This window comes from Prionailurus bengalensis, chromosome D3, assembly GCF_016509475.1.
Source record: "Prionailurus bengalensis isolate Pbe53 chromosome D3, Fcat_Pben_1.1_paternal_pri, whole genome shotgun sequence".
Classification (NCBI taxonomy): domain Eukaryota; kingdom Metazoa; phylum Chordata; class Mammalia; order Carnivora; family Felidae; genus Prionailurus; species Prionailurus bengalensis.
In genome coordinates, this window is record NC_057356.1 from 69,139,399 (window position 1) to 69,155,204 (window position 15,806).

Here is a 15,806-nt window from a genome sequence, read left to right on the forward strand (position 1 = left end):
AAAAATAAACATTAAAAAAAAATTTAAGGGGCTCCTGGGTGGCTCAGTTGGTTAAGCGTCCAACTTCGGCTCAGGTCATGATCTCACAGTTCGTGAGTTTGAGCCCTGCGTCGGGGCTCTGTGCTGACAGCTCAGAGCCTGGAATCTGCTTCAGATTCTGTCTCCCTCTCTATCGCTTCACCTGCCCAGCTTGTGCTCTGTCTCTCTCTCTCTCTCTCTCAAAAATACTTTTTAAAAAAATTTTTAGAATTTTTTTTTTCAACGTTTATTTATTTTGGGGACAGAGAGAGACAGAGCATGAACGGGGGAGGGGCAGAGAGAGAGAGACACACAGAATCGGAAACAGGCTCCAGGCTCTGAGCCATCAGCCCAGAGCCCGACGCGGGGCTCGAACTCACGGACTGCGAGATCGTGACCTGGCTGAAGTCGGACGCTTAGCCGACTGCGCCACCCAGGCGCCCCTTAAAAAAACTTTTAAACAGTACATATGAACATCTGTAATCAATTCTGACAACTGAGGTTTACATTCAGTATTCCCTATTAGGTAAAATGTTATCCCCTCTCCTCCAAAAAGAGATTTCATTCTTCTTATTAGAAAACCTTTATTGGGGCGCCTGGGTGGCGCAGTCGGTTAAGCGTCCGACTTCAGCCAGGTCACGATCTCGCGGTCTGTGAGTTCGAGCCCCGCGTCGGGCTCTGGGCTGATGGCTCAGAGCCTGGAGCCTGTTTCCGATTCTGTGTCTCCCTCTCTCTCTGCCCTTCCCCCGTTCATGCTCTGTCTCTGTCCCAAAAATAAATAAACGTTGAAAAAAAAAAAAATTAAAAAAAAAAAAAAAAGAAAACCTTTATTACATGAGTTCGAGCCCTGCGTCGGGCTCTGTGCTGATGGCTCAGAGCCTGGAGCCTGTTTCAGATTCTGTGTCTCCCTCTCTCTCTGACTCTCCCCTGTTCATCTTCTGTCTCTCCCTGTCTCACAAAAAAATTAAAAAAAAAAAAAACGTTAAAAAAAAAAAAAGAAAACCTTTATTACAAAAAACCTATTCTCAGCCATTATTAGTATTGTATTTTCAATTTCCTCAGTAAAAAACTTATGGAAATTTCTCCTCTCTCATCACATAAGTGCCCGTATAACAGGGGCACCTGAGTGGCCCAGTCAGTTAAACGTCCAACTTCGGCTCAGGTCATGATCTCATGGTTGTGGAGTTCGAGCCCCACACTGGGCTCTCCGCTCTCAGCACAGAGCCCTCTTCGGATCCTCTGTCTCCCTCTCTCTCTCTCTCTCTCCCCCTCTCTCTCTCTCAAAAATAAACATTAAAAAAAAAAAGTACCTGTATAATAATATGCTTCATTTTGCTTCTTGGCCCACAATGCCTAAATTATTTACAATCTGGCCCTTTACACAAATGTCTGGCAACTTTTGGCCTAGAAGAAGGAACGAAGGTGAAAAAAGATTAAGTGACTTCCCCAAGACTATAGAGTTAGAAAATGACGAACCGGAGTTTCAGACCAAGGCAGGCTAGGTGCAGAAACCATGCTCTTAACCACTATACCACACAGTTTCCATGACCCAAGAACAAGATGTCATTTAAAAAAAAAGAAAACAGGGGCGCCTGGGTGGCGCAGTCGGTTAAGCGTTCGACTTCAGCCAGGTCACGATCTCACGGTCCGTGAGTTCGAGCCCCACGTCGGGCTCTGGGCTGATGGCTCAGAGCCTGGAGCCTGTTTCCGATTCTGTGTCTCCCTCTCTCTCTGCCCCTCCCCCGTTCATGCTCTGTCTCTCTCTGTCCCAAAAATAAATAAACGTTGAAAAAAAAAAAAATTTTTTTTAAAAAAAGAAAAAAAAAAAAGAAAAAAAAAGAAAAAAAAGAAAACAATCAAAGAACAAGAAAAGATGCCTGAAATTAAAAACTGATTAAAAAATTCACTAGAGAGGGGCGCCTGGGTGTCTCAGTGGGTTAACTGTCCAACTCTTGATTTCAGCTCAGGTCATGACCTCACAGTTCGGTTAGTGAGATTAAGCCCCGCACTGGGTTCTGCACTGACAGCGTGGAGCTTGCTCAGGATACTTTCTCCCTCTCTCTCTGCTTCCCTCTCCCTCTCAAAAATAAATGAATAGGGGCGCCTGGGTGGCTCAGTCGGTTAAGCGTCCGACTTCGGCTAAGGTCATGATCTCATGGTCCGTGAGTTCGAGCCCCGCGTCAGGCTCTGTGCTGACAGCTCAGAGCCTGGAACCTGCTTCCGATTCTGTGTCTCCCTCTCTCTCTGACCCTCCCCTGTTCATGCTCTGTCTCTCTCTGTCTCAAAAATAAATAAACATTAAAAATAAATAATAATAAAATAAATGAATAAACCTGAAAAAAAAGTTTTTTTAATTCACTAAAGAGAAGATAAGGTCAAGGAAACTCCCATAATAAAGGACAGGAAGACAGATGGCAAACAGGAAATGGAAACTTAGAAGGCACCACGAAGACAGAAGTAACAGGAGCGCCAGGAAGAAAGCAGGAACAAAACAGAGGGGTGTTAAGTGTAGACACTGCTGGGCTGGGTGTGAAGTGTCTGAGATTTTATCTTACACGAACACTAACAAAGCCACGAAGCCTCTGGGACAGGGACCAAAACGATTCAGTGCTCACAGCAACAGCGGTCGCCAGAGTAACATCTTGCGTCAGTTTCCCGGGCCCCAATCCCCACAGGCCTTTCAAAGTATTTGGTAAAAATTAGTAATACGTCCGTGAAAAAAGCAGCAAATGGGGGTGGGGAGCAGGGAAACCAGGTAAATTACTCAGCTCAGCAGCGAGCAATATCTCTTAGCAATGTAAACGCTGAACGCTCAATGAGCCAAGAATTCTTACCTATGGAAGGGCTGGAAGACAGGGGAGGAGGAGGAAGAGCACCTCGTGTACCATAACAAGGAGTCAATAGGTAGCACCCACAGTTGATAAACCAAAAAATGGCCATTTAGTTATATTAGTCAGAACCCGACTCCAAAGGATAGAGAAGGCAAGGCACTGCCCATTTTGTATAATGTACCTTCTTCTACTATTATTCTTATCTTTTCTAAAATAAAAGCACTACTTTAAATAGAAAAATTAACTTTTAGGGGCGCCTGGGTGGCTCAGTCAGTTAAGCATCCGACTTTAGCTCAGGTCACGATCTTGTGGTCCGTGAGTTTGAGCCCCGAGTCGGGCTCTGGGCTGATGGCTCAGAGCCTGGAGCCTGCTTCCGATTCTGTGTCTCCCTCTCTCTCTGCCCCTCCCCCGTTCATGCTCTGTCTCTCTCTGTCTCAAAAATAAATAAAACGTTAACAAAAAAATTTTTTTTAAAAAAAAGAAAAATTAACTTTTAAATAAAGTAGAGAAGGGGCACCAGGGTGGCTCAGTTGGTTAATCCCACTCTTGACTTCGGCTCAAGTCGTGATCTCACAGTTGGTGAGTTCAAGCCCTGCTTCTGGGTCTGCGTCGACAGCGCGAAGCCTGCTTGGGATTCTCTCTCTCTGCCCCTCCCTCCCCAAATAAATAAATAAACTTTAAAGATAAACAAATAAAATTAGAGAGAACGTGCTTTACTACTCACCATCACAATCACTGATTCATATAAACAACTCAACGTGCAAGTACCAAAGAAGAGTGCCAGGGTGAAAACACAAACTAGCAGTACCCAAGCACCATCACATTATGCTTAGGCAAACACAGGGGGTCTGCCGATATTTCCCAAGTGCCCACTAGTGACCAGCACAATGCTAAGCACCAAGACTGAAACTGTGAAGAATGGAACTGACTTACAGTCGAGTAAGAGATATAGGTAAATCGACAGGAAATTATAATATGGCAACTATTCAAGACTCAGTGAAAGCTTCCCAAAGGTCGTACCATCAAAGCTAGAGCCTGAAGGATAAGAAGGACTGGCCTAGCTGGGTGTAGGGTTCAGAAAGGCATCAAAGCAAAGGGAACGCCACACGTGAAGGCTTAGAGTGAAGACAAACACAGGCAAGGGCCCATTCCAGGAACTGAGAGAAGTTCAACACGGCTGGAGCAGGGCTGGAGCAGGGAGGGAGGGAATCAGAGTGGAAGCAAAAAAGGGCCAGAGAGCAGGCTGATGCCTGATGCTTTACAACAGGACGACTCACTAACAGGTTTGTACTTTGTCCACTGGAACCAGAAGATAGCACACATCCCTGGGTCTTCTAAGAGATCAGTGAACTCTTCCCCATACACTGATGATTTCAAAATACCTACGTCCAGTCCAGAACTCTTTGTGGGTGCCAGACCATTTATCTAACTGCATGCCATGCACCACCATCGGGACCCAGAAAGCAAGCCACACCCCAGGGATGACAGACAGAGTAAGAAACTGGGTAACTAATGACAGTGGAGTCACCATGCCAGCCCTGAGCTGTCTACCTCTGGGCTTTTACACGGGAAACAAACAAGATGTCTAAGCTATTATTCAATCAAGTCTGCTCTGCACAGCCAAACCGAATCTTAACTGATGCAAGAGATTTCAAAAGCATTCAAGGGGCGCCTGGGTGGCTCAGTCGGTTAAGCGTCCGACTTCGGCTCAGGTCATGATCTCGCGGTTCATGAGTTTGAGCCCTGTGTCAGGCTCTGTGCTGACAGCTCTGAGCCTGGAGCTGCTTCGGATTCTGTGTCTCCCTCTCTCTCTGCCCCTCCCACTCACGCTTTGTCTCTGTCTGTCTCTCAAAACTGAATAAATGTTAAAAAAAAAAACACACACAATTTTTTAAAAAGTATTCTGAAGGGAAGGGTTGCAAGAGATATTCTGAAGGAACTGTTATGATTTGGTGACTGACTCCATCTAAAAAAGAAATTATCAATCACATCACATACAGAATATGTATTGTTTAATTCTTCCAGTGTTATTGGAGAGTTAACAGCTACTTTTAGTGCCTGCAGTGTTTTTACATTGAGATATAATTGACATGAAGCATTATGTTAGTTTCAGGTGTACCAGAGTATTCTATGCATGTATATATTGCAAAAATATCACCACAGTAAATCTAGTTGACATCCATCACCGTACATCGTTACAATTTTTTCTTGTGATGAGAACTTAAAAGATTTACTGTTAGCAACTTTCAAATATACAATAGAGCCTCATTAACTGTAGTCGCCATGCTGCACATCACACCCCCATGACTTATAACTAGAAGTCTGTACCTTTTGACCACCTTTACCCATTTTGTCCACACACCCAGCCCCACTCCTACCCCGTAACCCCAGCCTGGTGTCCGCATATGTAACGAATGGGATCAAACTTACAGAAGAAATCGGAGGGCCTGGGTGTTTCAGTCGGTGGAGCATCCGACTCTCGATTCCAGCTCAGGCCATGATCTCACGGTTCATGGAATCGAGGCCAGCACTGGGCTCTGCACTCACAGTGCAGAGCCTGCTTAAGATTCTCCCTCTCTCTCAAAATAAAAAAAAAAAGACATCTTAAAAAATATTAGAGATCAGAAAGTACCAACCAAACTTCCCGAAAGGAATGAAAAGAAACAGAACATTTTAGTAAGTGAGACCTATTTATAAAGTTGTTCTCAACGCTGCTAGTTTAGATTATTTGGACCACAAAGAAGTATCAGGCAGATAACTTACACGCTGTTTACACGCAGGTTTTAAGCAGAAGTTCAGGGCATTAAGCACCACTAAGAAGCTCCCAAGGAGAAGCGAGGTAAAGAGCAGGAGCAGATACTGAACAGTCTCTTCCTGAGACGCGGTAACTGGAAACACACCACCACCAGAGCCAGCACCTTCACGCCCTGACACGGTCCCGACCTCGGGAGCTGAGGACGGAAGCAGGACACCAAACTAGAGGCCTTCCCGAAGCCCTCTCTACCTCCAACATTCACTCTTCTCCTGGTCCTGGGAAAGGCTCAAAGCCCTTTTCAACCAACCAGGTCACAGAAGGACAAGTCGGGAAGGGGCCTCGAGCCCAGGTCTGTCAGGAGCTCACTCTTCCTGAATGTTTTCTCACTTTAAGAGCTTCCCGACGAACTGGGGGTGCCTTGATCACCCACTGAGTCGGAGAGCCTTCTCCCTCACTGCCCCAGCCTGCCCTGTGACTTCAAGCAGCTGCTGGGTGTTACACACACTCTGATTACAAGTACACAAAACTTTAGAAACATGAATATAAAGAGACCCAAACGAAATACAAAAAACCTTTGCAGGTTGTTACATCGCTTTTACGCTTAGTCACTTTTTTTTTTTTTTTTACATCCAAATTAGTTAGCATATGGTGAAACAATGATTTCAGGGGTAGATTCCTTAGTGCCCCTTCCCCATTTAGCCCATCCCCCCGCCCACAACCCCTCCAGTAACCCTCAGTTTGTTCTCCATATTTATGAATCTCTTCTGTTTTGTCCCCCTCCCTGTTTTTACATTATTTTTGTTTCCCTTCCCTTATGTTCATCCATTTTGTCTCTTAAAGTCCTCATATGAGTGAAGTCATGATTTTTGTCTTTCTCTGACTAATTTCACTTAGCATAATACCCTCCAGTTGCAAATGGCAAGATTTCATTCTTTTTGATGGCCGAGTAATACTCCATTGTATATATATACCACATCTTTATCCATTCATCCATCAATGGACATGTGGGCTCTTTCCATACTTTGGCTATTGTCGATAGTGCTGCTATAAACATATAAAATATGTCAATAGTGCATGAGTCCCTTAGAAACAGCACACCTGTATCCCGTGGATAAATGCCTAGTAGTGCAATTGCTGGGTTGTAGGCTAGTTCTATTTTTAGTTTTTTGAGGCACCTCCATACTGTTTTCCAGAATGGCTGTGCCAGCTTGCATTCCCAAACACTTCATCACTTTTAAGGGTCTCATTTTACCAAAGCCCACACTGCAAGTGCACAGGTACTTCCCATATGTTTGTCATGGTCACTAAAAAGGAAGATGGAGTGGTCCTCTCTACCACTAACCATTCCCATTGCCTACACAGTGAAAGATGACACTTACATTGAATTTGTAGTAGCAAAAGAAGTCACCTCACCTATTTTCCGAAGTCTCAGCAAAATGTCCCCAGACACACCATGGCAGAAAGAGTAACAGCCCCCAAAGATGTCCATGTCCTAATCTATGGAACCAGTGATTGCTATCTTACCTGGCAAAGGGGACTTTGCAGCTATAATTAAGTCAAGGACCTTGAGATAGGGGAGATCCTCTTGAATTATCTAGATAAGCCTGATCTAGTCACATGGGTCCTTAACCTTTCCCAACTGTCACTGGAGAGATACAATACTACTCACTTTGAAGATGGAATAAGAGGCCCACAAGCCAAGGAACAGGGGGTGGCCTCTAGAAGCTAGAAGAGGTAAGGAAACCTCTAGAAAACTCCAGAAGAGAATAGAGACTTGTTGACACACTAATTTTTTTAGCCCAGTGAGACCCATTTTGGACTTCTAAAATAGAGACCTTTAAAAATTTGTTTAAATGTTTCTTTATTTTTGAGAGAGAGAGAGAGAGAGAGCACGCACAGGGGAGAAGAAAAAGTGGGGGTGGGGGGACAGAGGATCCGAGGCTGGCTCCATGATAACAGCAGAGAGCCCAACACAGGGCCCGAACCCACGAACCGCAAGACCCAAGCCAAAGTTGGACACATCACTGACTGAGCCACCCGGGTGCCCCTAAAATACAGAACTTTAAAAATAATTTGTGTTGTTTTTAGGACACTAAATTTGTGGTACTTTATTACAGTAGGCATAGAAAACTAATACACACACAGTAAACAACTTCTCACAATATGTGAAATTATCTAGAAAAGCATAATCAAATTGCCCATACTTAGAACAGACATAAGTTATTTGTGAATATACATTTCACTTTTTAAAAATCTGTGCAGGGGCGCCTGGGTGGCGCAGTCGGTTAAGTGTCCGACTTCAGCCAGGTCACGATCTCGCGGTCCGGGAGTTCGAGCCCCGCGTCAGGCTCTGGGCTGATGGCGCAGAGCCTGGAGCCTGTTTCCAATTCTGTGTCTCCCTCTCTCTCTGCCCCTCCCCCGTTCATGCTCTGTCTCTCTGTCCCAAAAATAAATAAAAAACGTTGAAAAAAAAATTAAAAAATAAAATAAAATAAAATAAAAATCTGTGCATGTGTTACATTTCACTTCTATCTTTCTCCCGCTCTTACAAAACTCCATCGATTAAAATGCCAAAGTGACAATTCTTCAAACTTTTTACACAAGATGAACTATATTAACCAAGAAAAAGGAACAGGATACCAGGAACAACTGGAAAAAAATCAGGAAACAATTATACCATATTTTTTTAGAGAGTCAAACATCAAAGCGGTTGGAATGTGTAACTTCTTTGTATCAAATGGATACCACATTTTAAAAAATAAGTCCTTCTAAATATTGATATTAAGAGCTTACCATTGATTTTTTTGGATGTGATACTTGTATGTGGGTATATTAAAAAAAGAGTACCTCAACCTTCCACAGATATACACTCACATATTTACAAATGAAATGGTATGCCTATGATCTGCTTTAAAACAGGGGGCCAGGCACCTGTGTGGCTCAGTCAGTTGAGTGACCCACTCTGGATTTCGCCCTGGGTCATGACCCAGAATACTGGCATTGAGCCCCCAAGTCTGGCTCCGTGCTGTGTATGAAGCCTGCTTGGGATTCTCTCTCCCTCTCCCACTGTCCCTCTCCACAACTCACTCTCTTTCTTGCTAAAATTAAAAAAAAATAATAAAATAAAATAGTTTGGGGGCGCTTGGGTGGCTCAGTTGGTTAACTATCGGACTCCTGATTTCAGCTTAGATCACGATCACAAGGTTGTAAGACTGTCAGGCTCCACACTGGGCAAGGAGTCTGGTTAAGATTCTCTCTTTCCTTCTCTCTCTGCCTCTCTGCCCGCTGGTGTCTTTTTACTTCTTTGTCTCTCTCTTAAAAATTAAATTAAATTAAATTAAATTAAATTAAATTAAATTAAATTAAAATAAAATTAAAATAGGAAGCCTGGGTGATTCAGTCAACTGAGCGACAGACTTCAGCTCAGGTCATGATCTCACGGTTCGTGGGTTCAAGCCCCACGTTGGGCTTTGCACTGCCGACACAGAGCCCACCTCGGATTCTGTCTCCTTCTCTCTCTGCCCCTCTCCCACCCTCAAATATAAATAAACACTAAAATAAAATAAAATTAAAATTAAATAAAATTAAATAAAATAGTTCAGAGTGGGGATGGGAATGGATGAAAGGACACAGATGAAACTAAATTAGCCTGAGTTACTAACTGTTGAAGCTGGGTAATGGGTACATGAGGGCATATTAAATTATTTCAATGTCTGAACTCTTCTGTATTTGTATTTAAAAGTTACAAAAACAAAGTCCTTGGCCTCTATCAAAATAAAACTTAATACATTTAACAGAATCTCCTTCCTGTGGCATCGCCCCCCTCAATTCTCTGCCACTCAAACCATCTGCAATTTATAGTTCAATTATTCTTTAATCTCCAAGTCATTTTACCTTATTTAAAACCTTAAGAGTTTCAGCAAATCACTTAAGCTCTGAGAGACTAGTTCTTCATCTGCAGAATGGGAGTATTTCTATTTGGCTAGTCTCAGTTGCCAAGAGAATTATACCCAAGATGTAAGTTATAAAGCAGAATAATCTTTCCAAAAATCATAAATTTCATGCTCAGCAGCAACCACTCACCTATTCCTATAAATCTCCTCCCTTCCACCTCCAGTTTCTCTCTTGAGCTCTCAACCCATCAGACCGAAGCCTGGGTTCCTCTGTAAGATTACACTCCTCTCCCCGGCCTCCACCCTCCATGTTTCCACATCTTTGAGCAGCTCCTCCCTACACGCCTCTCCCACCAACCTCCGCTCTTCCCTTTCAGGGTCCCGCTTCATCTGCCCCCCCCCCCCGATTCTGTCCATTCTGTGTACCCCTTTGCCGGGCCTATTACAGTCACCCCATCACTCCTCTACCCCAGCTCAGTACTTTCATGCGATCAGCTTTATCATCCCGCTACTGCCACTAACTCACAAACACCTGGGCTAACTTCCCACCCTTTCACCGTTCAGCTGACACACAACTGCTAGCTGCCAGGGGGTGGGAAAGGGGGAAATACAGACCGTTAATGGGTAGGAGTTTCTCTTTTGGGTAACAAAAATGTTCTGGAATTAGAGAGTTGCACAAACCCAGTGAATACGCTAAAAACCACGGAGTTATACTTTAATTGTACTTTTAAAGGGTGAATTTTATGGTAGGTGAATTACATCTCAATAACAATGTATATGTCAAAAAAAACAACAACAACAACAACAACACTATTGCTCACCCTGCCCATCACACGCCCATTTGTCAGACCAACATCGCCCCATCTCCCGGAGCATCTACTTGCTCTTCGGTATCCCTCCAACTCTTACCGCGACTCGGACAGACGTCCCTCTCACTCTCTTGACTAACACACTCCCTCACCCTCTGAGTGCCACTGTTCCCTGGAAGGGGGCGGGGAGAAGGGAAGATGTGGGCAGCTCTTGGGGCCCAGGCACAGCCCCTCCAGGGTGGCCCAGTCCTCCACTGGCAGGAAAGGACCCTCTACCCCGCCCTGGCGGAGAAGCCCCACCGACTGGCGGGTGGCCTCGAACCCGCTCCGACAAGGGGCCGGGGGCCCCGCCGGATTTTCAGGGCCGCTCCGCTGGGGGCGGCGCCAGAGCCCACCTGTCTCAGCCGGCGGGCAGATCCGCTTCCAGCTCCAGCGACACGCGAGAGGGTGGCAGAGAGGGATCGGAAGAAGCCGCTGTCGCCGCTGCAGCCGGAGTGGCGCACGCCGGCTCAGGCCTCCATGTTTCCACGTCTCTGCGGCTCGGGCTCCGGCTCGACTCCGGCTCGGCTCCCGCCCCGGCCGCGTCCGTGCGCAGGCCGGGAGGCGGGGAGAGAAGAGGGAAACGGCGGAGAACGCGGCTGGGGACCGAACCGCCAGGCGCGCCCCGGCTGACGGTCACGTGGCGCGCGGCCGCGCAGGCTTCTGGGAAATGTAGTCCTTCAGACGTTAGACGTTTCTCCACCCACCTAGCGCGCGTCCAGGGCAACCGCAAAGCCACGTGGCAAATTCGAGAAGCGGCCAGGCCCACTACGGACTGCTGGACCGCTTACCCCGCTCCACGTGTTCTGGTGGCTTAACTTTGTTAAAGCCCCTCTTTATCCCAACTGGATAGCCAACTCACAGTCAAGCAATTCCTTGTAGGGCTCTGAAGAATTGGGAAATAGGAAAATGATTAATCTTTTGGGTTTTTTTTTTTTTAATCTCCATCTTTATTCTTTTCAAACCCTAGTGTCGAGAGCTGACTTTTGGAAAATAACTTTTGATGGAGGCAGGTAGCAGATCTGTTACCTGCACCGTTTATAGAAAGCACACGTCCCATGGGAAAGAGTATCTATACAGCCAAAATTTGGAATTTGAAGTCAAATGAGCTGAAGTTACCAGATCAACGTCCATCCTTGAACTTTTCCCGTTAGTTTCCTCTTAAACACATAAAGATGATGATGATTCTTCCCATACAGGACTATTGGCAAATCAATAACAATAATTAGCAACTCCCATTCCGGGTTGGTTTCTATGTGCTGTGCACTGTTACTGCTTTCAACAAATAAAGGTGAGACAAATATCACTAATTTCCCTTCTACAGTCAGTGTGTCAGATGTACCCCGAGAAGTACTATACAAATTTTAGGTACACTTTTCTAGCATCTATTACCAATAAACTCCCTGAGCTGTCAGGACTATTACAGAAAAACATACTAAAAACACAAGGTACCTTGGAGCCTAGCTAAAAAGAGATGGGCACTGCTATGCAGCCATTGTAAAGAATGCTAGGATACATGCTCATGATCTATCCAGTGGAAATAGTATATGTAATCTTGTACAATTTTTATAAATGAATTATGTATATAGATAGATAGATGCACACACACACACATCCCCAGGAGGGGAAAAGGCTAAAAGAATATTAATTATTAACTTTGGAGTATGAGGTGGTGTGTGATTAAATTCAGTTGTTCCCTGCTTTCTATTTTTTCTGCAATGAATATGATTACATGTATAATTTTATAATTTTTATTTTAAAATTATAGCAAAAGAGAGGCACCAAAACCAAACTCAAAGTACTTTATATTTTTGCCTGTACCAAAAATTATACCCTCCACCTGCCCCCAAATGACCAAGCAACAAATGTGAGTCTCTCTCCAGAACTAGCGCTATAGACCAAGAAACAATTCATTCTACTTGGAGACAATCCTATTGTTAAATTTAACATTCTCCTTTTTTTTATAGTTTTTGGAGGGCTTGAAATAAAAAGGGTCTTACCACTGCTCCTAGGTAAATGTCATAACGCTGCTGGGCAAACATCATAAATCAGCGTATTAGATTAGGAATGGTTTTCCCAATATATGAAGCATGAGCTAGAGTAGCAATCCTTCACTAAATATTTATTGTGTACGTAATGTGCTAAGTATTATCCTTGGTCATCAACTCCCCATAGTGCCGGAACCACTGTCACGATAACTTTGACCTGATTACATCAGTGTCTAGTTGGTGCAGAAACACTACCAGAAAGTCACGACAACCCTGCTACTAAATGCAAGTGAGTGTCTGTGTCAGATCCTAGAACCAAAAAAGGCAATAGTGGGAAAACTTATGAAATCAGAATGAAGCCTGGAGTTGAGTTAATGGTATTGTACCAATGTTAATTTCCTAGTTTTGACAAAGGTGTTATGGTTATGTAAGACATTAACATTAAAGGAAACCGGGAGAAGGATATACAGGAACTCTCTGTACCTTGCAATTCTTTTGTAAATCTGAAATTATTGCAGAGGCGCTGGGTGGCTCAGTCAATTAGGCATCCAACTGTTTATTTTGGCTCAGGTCATGATCTCATGGTTCGTGATATTGAGCCCTACGTCAGGCTCGGAGCTGACAGTGCAGAGCCTGCTTAGTATTCTCTCTCTCCCTCTCTCTCTGCCCCTTCCCCATTCGAATGCTGTCACTCTCGCTCTCTCTCTCTCTCTCTCTCTCTCACAGACACACAATAAATAAACATTTAAAATTATTCCATGTGGTAGGCAGAATAATGATCCCACTGAAGATATCCACATCCAAATCCCCCAAACTTATGAATATGTTAGGTTACAAGGCAGAGAGTTGCAGATAGTATTAGGTTGCTAATCAGATGACCTTCAAGCAGAGAGATTATCCGGGATTATCAGGGGGGATCTAACGTAATCACGAAAATGAAAAGTGAGAGGAAGCCAAAAGAGAGTCCTAAATATGGCTCTGCAAGAAGGTCAAGTGAAGCAATGCAACGGTCGGTCACTTCTGACTTGGAAGATGGCAAGAGACTGGGGTGTGCCCAGTGGCCCCTAGAAGCTGGAGAAGATGAGGAAACACATTCTCCCCTAGAGCCTCCAGAAGGGAACACAGGCTTGCCCATACCTTGACTTTAGCTTAGTGAGAATTATGTCAGACTTCTGACCTGCAGAACTAGAAGATAATAATTCTGTGTTGTCTGAAGCCACTAAATTTGTGGTAACTTATTATAGCAACAACGGAAAATGAATACATTCCAAAATATAAAGTTTAAGAAAGAAAACTTTCCAAATGGCTGCCTGTTTTCCGGACACATTTTCAGTCTGAGACTGTACAAATATTCATGCTACTTAGAAAGTAACTGTAGGGGTGCCTGGGTGGCTCAGTCCATAGAGCATGCAACTCTTGATCTCGGGGTTGTGAGTTCAAGCCCCATGGTGGGTGTAGAGCTGACTTAAAAATAAAGTCTTTGGGGCGCCTGGGTGGCGCAGTCGGTTAAGCGTCCGACTTCAGCCAGGTCATGATCTCGCGGTCCGTGAGTTCGAGCCCCGCGTCGGGCTCTGGGCTGATGGCTCAGAGCCTGGAGCCTGTTTCCGATTCTGTGTCTCCCTCTCTCTCTGCCCCTCCCCCGTTCATGCTCTGTCTCTCTCTGTCCCAAAAATAAACAAACGTTGAAAAAAAAATTAAAAAAAAAAAATAAATAAATAAAAATAAAGTCTTTAAAAGAAGGCAGCGGGCACCTGGGTTGTTCAGTTGGTTGAGTGTCCTACTCTTGATTTCGCCTCAGTTCCTGATCTCACGGTTCATGGTTTCAGGCCCTAAATCAGGGTCCATGCTGACAACCCACAAAGCCAGCTTGGGATTCTCTCTCTCTCTCCCTCTCTCTCTCTCTCTCCCTCTCTCTCTCTCTGCCTCTCCCCTGCTCTGTGCGCTCTCTCTCTCGAAATAAATAAGCAGAATACTGTAGACTGGGGGACTTAAACAATAGACAATTACTTCTCACAGTTCGGAAGGTGGGAAGTCCAAGATCAGAAGCATCTTCTCATCGTATCCTCACATGGTGGAGAAAGAGTGCCAGTTTCTTTCTTTCTTTCTTTCTTTCTTTCTTTCTTTCTTTCTTTCTTTTTTTTTCTTTCTTTCTTTCTTTCTTTCTTTCTTCTTTCTTTCTTTCTTTCTTTCTTTCTTTCTTTCTTTTCTTTCTTTCTTTATGTTTATTCATTTTTGAAAGAAAGAGACAGCGGGGAAGGGACAGAGAGAGAAGGAGATACAGAATCCGAAGCAGACTCCAGGCTCCGAGCTGTCAGCACAGGGCCCGACACCGGGCTCAGACTCAAAGACCATGAGATCATGACCTGAGCCGAAGTCTGACACTTAAACAACTAAGCCACCCAGATGTCGCTAGGGCTCCAGTTTCTTCTAATGAAAACAGCCATCATGGAGGCTCCACCCTCATGACCTTATTGAAATCTAACTACCTACAAAGGCCCCGCCTCCTACTGTCACCCCAGGTAGGGTTAGTTTAACGATAGGACTTTTAGGAGAACACAAACACACAGTGCATCACAGCTACTTGACTCCTCGGAGCCTCGTTTTCTTCTCTGTAAAGAGGAGACAGGAATACTCCCCTCACATCTCATCGTTGCGATGAGAATTAAGTAATGCAGTTAGCATGCCTTTTGTAATAAATGTGATTTCACCTGCGTAATCCAGATGGTACTCAACTCACATGTTGTCGTTGCCAGTCCCCAGGCATCCCTCTGAAGAGAAGTATAGATTAACCAGAACTGGATCATCTGGACAGGGCAATCAGGATGGTGAGAGGTCTGGAAATCATGTCAGATGTGGCATGCCTGGCGGAACTGAGTATGAACAGCGAGACTAAGACTCGTTGTTATAACTGCTCTCAGGAGGCATGACCAGACTTGTTTTATGTTGTCCCAGAGTGCCAAACGGACCAAAGGTCTGAAGTTATAGGATGCAGATTTTAGCTCCACCAAAGAACTTTCTGACAAGAGTACCAGGACTCATAATTAACAATTCACATCACAGGCTCGTTGCCGTGAGCTGTGCACTGTTATTTTATTTAACTCCCCCAACAACCCTATGAGAAAGGGTTAGTGTAGAAACTGATGACTCGGAAACCAATGACTCGGACTTCACAATAGTTTGTTAACTGGACGTTGGCTTACTGATAGCGAAATGGTCCACTTGGAAGAAAAATGAGATGCCAATCCCTCTACCTGTGTTCGAGCTGGGTCTTGGGTAAACAGGTAGTCAAAAGGACAACTGGGAAGGAACATTGGCAATCAGTCAAGTCCCTTCATTTGAGAGATGAGGGACTGAGTGCCCCGGACGCATGAGGATTCGGACAAGGACACACAGCCAGTAAGCTGATGATGGGACGGACCATTTTCGCAACGATGCCAGCTGTTAGCAGTCAGCCAGACGCCTGCCACGGAGAG

General features: G+C 44.6%; 1 protein-coding gene across 4 annotated transcripts in view; it reads right to left on the reverse strand.

The window, feature by feature from the left end:
- The window catches only part of DYM (dymeclin), a 359,762-nt gene extending 348,757 nt beyond the window's left edge, over positions 1-11,005 (reverse strand). Inside the window, exon 1 of one of the 4 annotated variants that reach the window (XM_043558777.1) lies at positions 10,702-11,005. The gene's annotated coding sequence lies outside the window, so the exon portion shown is untranslated. The remainder of the gene's footprint in view (positions 1-10,701) is intronic. The other 3 variants (XM_043558775.1, XM_043558776.1, XM_043558774.1) reach the window with 3 other exon arrangements.
- Between the last annotated feature and the right edge of the window lie 4,801 nt (positions 11,006-15,806).